This window comes from Marmota marmota, unplaced genomic scaffold (genome assembly GCF_001458135.2).
Source record: "Marmota marmota marmota unplaced genomic scaffold, marMar, whole genome shotgun sequence".
In the NCBI taxonomy this organism is placed as follows: Eukaryota; Metazoa; Chordata; class Mammalia; order Rodentia; family Sciuridae; genus Marmota; species Marmota marmota.
In genome coordinates, this window is record NW_025999960.1 from 11,688,550 (window position 1) to 11,697,519 (window position 8,970).

Sequence of the window (8,970 nt, forward strand, 5' to 3'; positions counted from 1 at the left end):
AATATTCAGTTTCAAATCCTCTCAAGAGTTTCATGCTCTGACCAAAGAAATAGTAAACTACTCATCTCACCCTCAGGGAATTGCTTCTGTAGAACCATAATTGAATGTCATGTCCATATCTCTTAACCACTGCTGAAAATGAAGTGGCCTCACATAATTAACTTTAAGGATCCTGGCCCTATTTTTCTCCACATCTTCGACATAAAGACTGAAATGATAAATTATCTCAATCTCAGAACCAAGAAAAAGTTTGTCTCTCCCAATGAACTGTGATGGTTCCTCCTGCTGGACAATGAGAGCATGCATCCACCATGCTTTGCTCTTGGCATTGACTGACAGGAACTCAGAGCTAAGTGCCATGCTACATCCCTATGGCTTTTCTCAAGAATGTCTTCTTAATGGGAAATTATTCTCTAGTTTCTTGTCTATTGTTTTTGTTTTGTGTGTTTTATTTTATTGCATTTATGATTGATTTCCTTGTAGAGGTAGGTAAGCTGTAAACATAATTCTAAAGCAATCAAAAATAATTTTTATTTTGGTTGCTTGCTTCCCCTAGCTATATTGACAACATCAAAATAATGTACAAAAAAAAAAAAACTTTAGCCAATTAATTTGTGGTCTCTATGCTAAATAAATTAAACAATAGCAAGGACTTTTCTTTCCTACTCCAGAGACTGTATTTCTTCATTTATGAAAAGAAAACATAACACTTCTGGATAATTTATTATTGCCAAGATCTGTGCTCAGTTCTGAGGGTTCAAAGATGAATACGGTACAGACCCTGTCCTCAAGGAATTTACTGTCTAGAATTGAAGAGTTATTTTACTCTTTGAAAATTCTCATTCAGAATCAGTTTTATTTATAGTTAAAAATTAATTTGCAAAAGAATACACTTTTGAAAGCAAAATTAGTTTTCCTACTTAGTTCTATTCTCTCATGCCAGTAGATAATGGAGATAAAAGAAATAATCGTTCTAAGCATTTTACAACTGTAGCTGGCCCCAAGCAAATATAAGCTTGCATTTGAAGTACTTTCTACAATAAGAATTTATGGAGGCCAGCCAATGCTTCCAACAAGCAACTAGGGTCATGGTGTTTTTGCTCTTGATCCATCCTTCTCCTTTCAACATTAAATCCTTTTAAAACATTTAAAATCAATATTTGGCCTAGAAAGCCTGAAATTTGTCCACCTAACAGGTCAAGCCAGCTTTTAATATCAGTCATAATTCCTAGCAAGTTTTATAGCTTTCCAAGATTGATGGATAGTTTTATATCATAGACCATGCTTAAACTATCTGCCAAAGAATTTTAAGACCTCCAGTGCTTATAACCAGACCAGTGAATCTCCTGTGTCTATACCACCCACTCATTTAACAAATATTCACTAAGCACCTACAGTATTTCAAGTTCAATACTGGATCCTGGAATATAAAATAGTACACAGTGGCCCTCTGCCCCCCTCATGGCACTGAGTCCAACTAATAATACCAACTGTAAGCAAATAATTGCAGTGTAATGAGTCTAAGCTGAAGGAGTTCAGTATACACCACCCCGAAGTATGCCACTCTGGCATATTGGTTATTTTGAGTTCAAGACACCTGAAATTATAGCAGTTTCAAGAAGGACATTCCAATCCCACCTTCTCTTTCTTAAAAACAAGAGAGGAAATTCCCATGCACTGTACTCCCTATACCAAAAGAAACATTCCTATCATCAAGGACAGGAAGTTGGGAACAACAGAATTCCACCTAAACAGACCTTGTTAAAATAATTTTTATCTTCAATTAGCCTTCTCAAGTATTTGAGCTACTTTCCCGCAATGGCCTCTATGTTCAATCCAGTAAAAAAGCATTTAAATTTTGCCATTTGTTTGGGTCTTTATTTTCTTATGAGATCTCCTATATCCTGTAAAACTTACATTAAATAAATTTTAGCTCTATGCTTTTTTCCAGTCAGTCTGTCTTATGCCAATTTTATTCTGAGACCAAAGTAGAACCCCCAAGACAGTGGAAGAAAAGTCTGGCCCCCACTTCAGAGCTCGTGGGTGCAAGGGCTTTTGCTTGTTGCCATACTGCTGTTCTGTGGCAGGGCCTGGCTCAGAAAATACTGACTGCACAGCATGAAGGAGGAGGCACAGAGTGCCACAGAGGATCTTTGGTGGGCAGACGTCATGTCACCTGGAGGGCTAAGGAAGTTTTATCCTGAGGAGAGAGCAGCCCCTCTGACATGTAAATGGTGAATTGAAGAGGAGGTGGATGAGTGATGCAGGTTGATGAAAAGCTTTATTTGAAGACTCAAATGTAAATAAATTAAAGTTTAAGAGGTAAATGTGTGAATATACACAATTGCGGATGTGGGAAGTACAAAGATCAGAGTGGGTGGACAATTGGATATCAGCCAACTCAGCCAGTTCCATCAAGCGACTTAAGAATTTTGTACTCTGCTTTCCAGGCCATGGGGAACCACTGAGGTGTTTCAGGTAGATACGTGATGAAATCAGATTTGTCTTTTTTAGAAGGTGCCTCCAGGCATAGGCAGATGTTGAAGAGTGGTATGTTCCCTCTCAAAACCCTCCCATCGCCTGCTCTTTATTCTCCTTTCTGCTTGCTCTATGATGTTCCATCTATAAGACATCCTTTCAAAATTCCACATCCTTCCCAACAACCCCCCCCCCAGAGTGCAACATCTGTATCCCTCTTTTGTATTTTTACTCCATGTACCCTTTCAGTGATAAACATGTTGTATCTTCACTGAAAACCCCATATACACATAACCTAGATTATGTATATATTCCCAGATTCCCCTCTTTTGTGTGATATTAAAAAACTATAGTACCCACACTAGCACATTGAAACTCCTCTGCCTCAGGAAATCCAGAGCTCTGAGAAATTCTAACAACAGCCAGAAAATGCTTACTTTCTTCTGTCATTGGTTGCTGTCTCATCCAAGCTGCTGTCTCCAAAGTTTCCTTTGGGGAACATCATGTCTGGTGTTTTTATCTATGACTTGTACATAATCCTCAACACTCTGCAGGAACATATGGCCCCCAAGAACAGAACTCCATTCCCCAAAGCATAACAAAAGGCTTAGAAACATAGCAGACTTTCAGTGAAGAAAAGGAGAATCTAAATTTGAATATCAACTCATTCTTCTCCTTCCACCAGCTCACAACATTTTAGTTGCAGTCCTCTATTTATGGTCTCCTCCATAGCCCTCAGCCAACTGCTATGTTGCTGGGACCAGTGTCAGTTCAAATAAGAATCTGGCTCTTGCCCAACCTCTCCCCCTGTGTCTAGAGCCCAAACATTCCTTTTCCCTTAGCATCAACCAGCACGAGCTAAGCTGCATAGTCCTGCAATAATCTGCAAGAGTTGCCAACCGGCATAGGATGACAATAGATATTTACACTCCTAGAGGGAGGAGTTTTATTCCTCTCTTTCAACCTTTCCCTTCCAGACAGCCTCTGGGATTTATTTAACTTTACAAACCAAAGGTTCTGCCAAAAAAATTCCAAACCAAAGCATCTTCCTTTGAAAAGCAATTCTGTTACCTCCCCCTAGAACACAGAAATGAGGTCAGTTTTTGAAATAATGTTTCTTATTCATTCTAGAGATGTACAAATACATTTGGTAGAATAAAAATGATATGCATACCCTCAGAGTGTTTCTCACATTTTTCAACCTAGTTACTCTCAACAAGTGAGAATTCTAGGAGGAACTAGATATGCTATCTCAAAGCAGGTCCATGGCAAGCACACAATTTCTTTGAAGCTTTATATTTTATCTTCTAAAATTCACATTTCATTTCAGTGTGTGACTTGCCCATTTATTTTAATATGTAACAAGAGAATGAAATGTATTTAAAACTGGCCATAGTGCTATAAATGGGATCCATAAATTTCTGTCATATAAAATTGCAATATTCAAGGATTATTGAACTCTTAGCATCCTGCCAGCCCAGGAGCAGCCCCCAGGAGTGGGATAGTCTAAAGGGGAAACTCCAGGTAATCTTGGCCCTCATGGGTGCTTGTTCTGGTTTGGACATGACATGTCCCCCAAAAGCTCATGTGTGGGACAATGCAAGAAGGATTAGAGCAGAAATGATTGGGTGAATTAAACCCCTGATGGTGATTAACTGAGTGGTAACTGAAAATGGGTAAGGTGTGGCTGGAGGAGGTGGGCATTGTGGACGTGGTTTGGGGGTATGTATTTTGTATCTGGCAAGTCTCTCTCTGATTCTTGATCATCAGGTGAGCTGCCCTCCCTTGGCCACACTATTCTTCCATGATGTTCAGCCTCACCTCAAGCCCCGAGGACTGGAACTAGCTGCCTATGGACAGAGTCATCTAAACTGTGAGTCCCTAAATAAACTCTTCCTCCTCTACAATTGTTTTGGTCAGATCTTTTAGTCACAGCAACTAAAAACTTGACTAAAACAGTGGTTCTGAGCTGCAGTTCCTACTCTGAGAAGTCAGGTCAGTTGCACCTCCCAGAATATAGGCAGCTATTCTGGGTGTCAGTCCCCAGGAGCAGGCAGGTCAGTGTGGTTTTACCATGCACTGTGCTCCCCATTTCTGAAGCCTCTAGAGCAAACTTTATGTCTCTTTTCTAGAAGGAAAAGCATCCTTGCCATCTGGGCCATGGTGATTCTAGCCCTAACTTCTACCTGGCCTCACCAAAATGGCAGTTGGTGTTTCAAAAGGTTACCAACAAGTGATGATGACAGAGAATAATTCCTTTTGCTTCATAATTCATGGTATGAGGCAAGATTACATTATTACTTAAACAAGAGAAGTTGAGATTAACCTGTCCACTAAAGTGAGACACTGTTTGAAGAGGCTTTGGGTAGGAATGTTCAGACAGATTTCATTATTAGACTCCCTGGATGCCAGCCATTGATCTCTCTCCGTGAGATCTTCAAGACCATTTCTGTCTTTGTGAGGCAAAATATAAAGAGGAAAGATGGTGGCTCAGTGGCTGTCAAATTATTCTCAGGACTCAGTGACCTTTAAGGATGTGGCTATGGACTTCACTCAAGAGGAGTGGATTTTGCAGGACCAAACTCAGAGAAACTTCTACAGACATGTGATGCTGGAAAAGTGCAATTGCAGTTGGTGGTACAAAGAAAAGAGCTGAAGACAGTGGAGAAAGTCCTCCAAGACCGGAAGGTTTGTATTGATACCAAATTGTTAGCACCTCAGCAGTAAACTTTGCAAGGGAAAACATCCATTATGGTGGAAATGGAGAGAAACCACATGTGAGAAGAACTATTTAGCCAATGTAAAAAAGCCTTGAATGAATACTTATAAATTGCAACTTGCAGGAGAATTTACCCTAGAAAGAAACCTTATGAGTATAGTCAGCATGAAAAAGTCTCATGAAACATTCTACCTTTACTCTGCACAAGAAAATTAATATTGCAGAAAAACTTCCTGTCATCAATGTAAACAGTCTTCAGCCAAAATCCACATTTGGCTTACAAGAAAACTCATAGTAAGGAGAAATCACATAAATGCCATGACTGTGAGAAAGGTTTACCTTTCCTTCTCATACTTAGTGAATGGCTAAAATTGAGTATGTGCTTTTCAGGGTATAGGAAATCTTTTCCTCATTTCACAGATCTTGTACACAGTGGAGAAAAGTTCTATGAAAAGTAAGGAATGTGGGAAAGGCTTTACATGGGCTTCACCTCCTACTCAACATTCAAGAACTCACTGTGGACTGATGCTTGTGGAATGTAAGATGTTTAGGAAGTCCTTTACTTATTATCCAGGTCTTACTAAACATAGAAAACTTAAGAGAGAAACACTATATTTGTAATAAACGTTTAAAAGATCTTACTCGTTTATCAAAACTTAACATCCCCATGAGAGTTCACACTGGAGAAAAGCCTTATGCATTTAGTAAATGTATAAAAGCCTTTGCTAAATCCTCACATCTCATTCATAGAGAACTCACACTGGTGAGAGGACTTATCAGTGCAATGAATATGGGAAAGCCTTTGTTCAATCCTCATTTCTTAACATTTAAGAATCACAGTTTATAAAAGCCTTTTGACTATTAGGAGCATGGGAAAACCTTCAGATATTCCTCACACCTTTGTCAACATAGAAGAACACATACTGGAAAGAGGCCACATAAAGATAAGACATGTGGCAAGAATTCACTATTTCATCACACCTTCAAATGCACATGAGAACTCACATTGCTGAATGTCCTTCAGCTGTCATGATGTGAGAAGCCCTTTACTCAATCCATGTTCAGCACTCAAGAGAATCCATAGCTTAGTAATGTGGGAAAACAGTAATTCTGAGTGCCTTACTGTACTAGAAAGAATATTTAGAAAAGAATGTGGGAAGACCCTCCTTTCTCATAGTTACTGAACATGTGCTAATTTATGTGAAAGTAGCCTCAGATCTTAAAAACTCCAGTAGAAGAGAAATCATGTGAATTAATGCAATGAATGCAGGAAAGTCTTGGCCCATTCCATGTGCTGTACTTAATCTTTATATACATACACATCCCAAAAAACAAGATGTGAGTGTAAGGTTATGTAGTAAAACCTCCCCCCAGCCTTCACACCTTGCTGAGTGTGAACTCATACTGAAGAAGCACTATGAATGTGAGGAGGGTGGGATAGCTTCCCCTGCATTCTTCAGGCCTACACCAAGCCTGTGAACACAATGGATATAAATGCAAGTCCTCTGGATGCAAAAAAAATGTGTGAAGTCTCTCTAGGTCTTATCCTTAGTGTTTTACTATAGTCTTCCAGGTGTGAAAATCTTACAAATATCAGAAATGTGGGGTTTTGGTTTATTTATTATCTTACACTTTGGAAAAATGTAGAAGTATATATTAATAAGAAATCCCATGAATTGAAAGGAATGTGGGAAACCCTTTGATTATTCTTTATTATCAGGAAACATGCCTCACACTGCAGAGGAACTGTAACTGTGGGAAGTTAGAACAGGCAGTATAAATTTACTGTATGTGTAAAAAGTTACTAGAGAAATACTGTATGAATGTTAAAAAATCCTAAAAGAGTTTTTGTATGGGAAAAAAATTGTTACAAAAAAATTTTTAAATTAAACCCTAAAGAGTAATTAGTTAAGTTTTATGGTACAACTTTTCCATTATTATACATAAGAATACTGATGCTGACAAAGAAAATCAAGTAAGTGTTTAAGTAATGTTGCTTGTGTGTATTTAAAGACTAGTCATGTTAAATATCATGTGCTTATTTCTTATTCATATATCTTTGGTGAAGTATATGTTCAAGTATCTTTTTTTTCCTTTTCTTAAGTCTTTGGCTAGTTTCTTAATAAACAGACTTATTAAGGTATAATTACCATGCAAACAAAACAAAAAGGATTAATGAAATCTTCAGGGCAAGCCTATGGAGCTGGGAATTCTTGGGGTTCTATAACCAATCACCAATCAACTTACATATATATTTGCATTATTTTGCATACCACCAATATCCTGATACTTTTTGAGAACATTATAGTAAGTGATTTATATCCAAAAATGTGGTAAGGCATGAATGTAGACTAATGAATTTCCATTGTGATGTGAGATTTGGGTGCTTTCCAAAGTTCACTCAGACTATGTGGCTTTATCCCATCTACCAACTTTCATGGGTATATGATTCAACTTTTTGACCCCAACTAAATTAGAAATGTCTACATAGGATAAAATCTTGGTTTCAAGGAGTTGAAACCATCAATGTTATTTTACCCATGTCTTCTAGAAAACAGAGCCTAGAACATGGACTAAGATGCTACCCTTCATAGGGAAGAACCAGCTGGGAGCAACAAGGTGGTGGAAACGGGAATTCAGGCAAGGTGAAAATGCAAAGCAAAACATTTATAGCATGTTGCTCATGGCAAGATTAGGATGATAATCCTAGAGATGGGCTGAGTGCATTCACCTAGCACATGGAAACCCTATGGAAAGGTAATAAGGAGATACCAGATCTTGACTAGGTGCTGGGAGAATAAAGGAGAGAGAATCAGTCTCCTTTCTCCATGATTGACTCCAAGAGGATCTAACTCCCTATACACCTGTCCCTGGACAATTGTTCATGACTATGTAGTCCATACTCAACCTTGAGGAATTTTATCCATGTCCCAAATAGAAGGACTCTCCGTATAGATGGAGCACCAAACAAGGAAAGAAAGGAAGTAGTCAAGACATTCTGAAAAGGTTCATAAGGTTTATATCCCCAAACAGATCATTTGTATGAAAATGTCAGTTTTATCATATTTACAACTCCTATAGGATGTCCAGCAAAAAGGATTATTGTTCTGATCCTAAGATGAATGAATGAACCTCACATAAAGCTTATTTCATCCTCCTTTTACTTTAAATTTCCCAAGACATACCCGATGATAGTTGTTTCTAGTCTGTAACTCCCAAACTCGATTTTCAATAATGTATTCCTGCACAGTTTTCCAAGTGTTTGTATAATACCTTCTCTTCTCTCCACATGCACACCATATAATATAGCATAATAATTAATAACATAGGTACTAGAAAAATTTATAAGTCTCAGTTTCTTCATAACTTCAATAGTTTGTAAAGGATATATGAGATACCACATGAAAAGTACTTCATAGAGTGCCTGATTCATAACCTTTAAGAAATGTTTGCTATTGTTACTGTCAAAAATACTATTAATAGTTATTGAGCAAGCCTCACAGTTAATAAAGTATGAAACATAACATAAATGTTTAATAAAAATGTGTCTATTAATTGATCCATGTAGGCTTGGATCTCTATCCATTCTTCATATCCTATACATTTATTTCATAGCACTCATAAGAATTGTAATTTGTTAACTTGGGGAAAATATTTATTCAATGTCTCTTTCTCTAAATAGCAAGCTCCATCATATCAGGAACAATGTTGGTCTTGTTTACCTCTATACCTTTGTCACTAGCACATGCCTGACATGATAAATACTTGAATAA

The 8,970-nt window shown here is 37.8% G+C and overlaps 1 pseudogene; it reads left to right on the plus strand.

Annotated features, from left to right (window-relative positions):
* Nucleotides 1-4,883: 4,883 nt before the first annotated feature.
* Nucleotides 4,884-6,235, plus strand: LOC107148705 (annotated as a pseudogene).
* The last annotated feature ends 2,735 nt before the right edge of the window (nt 6,236-8,970 follow it).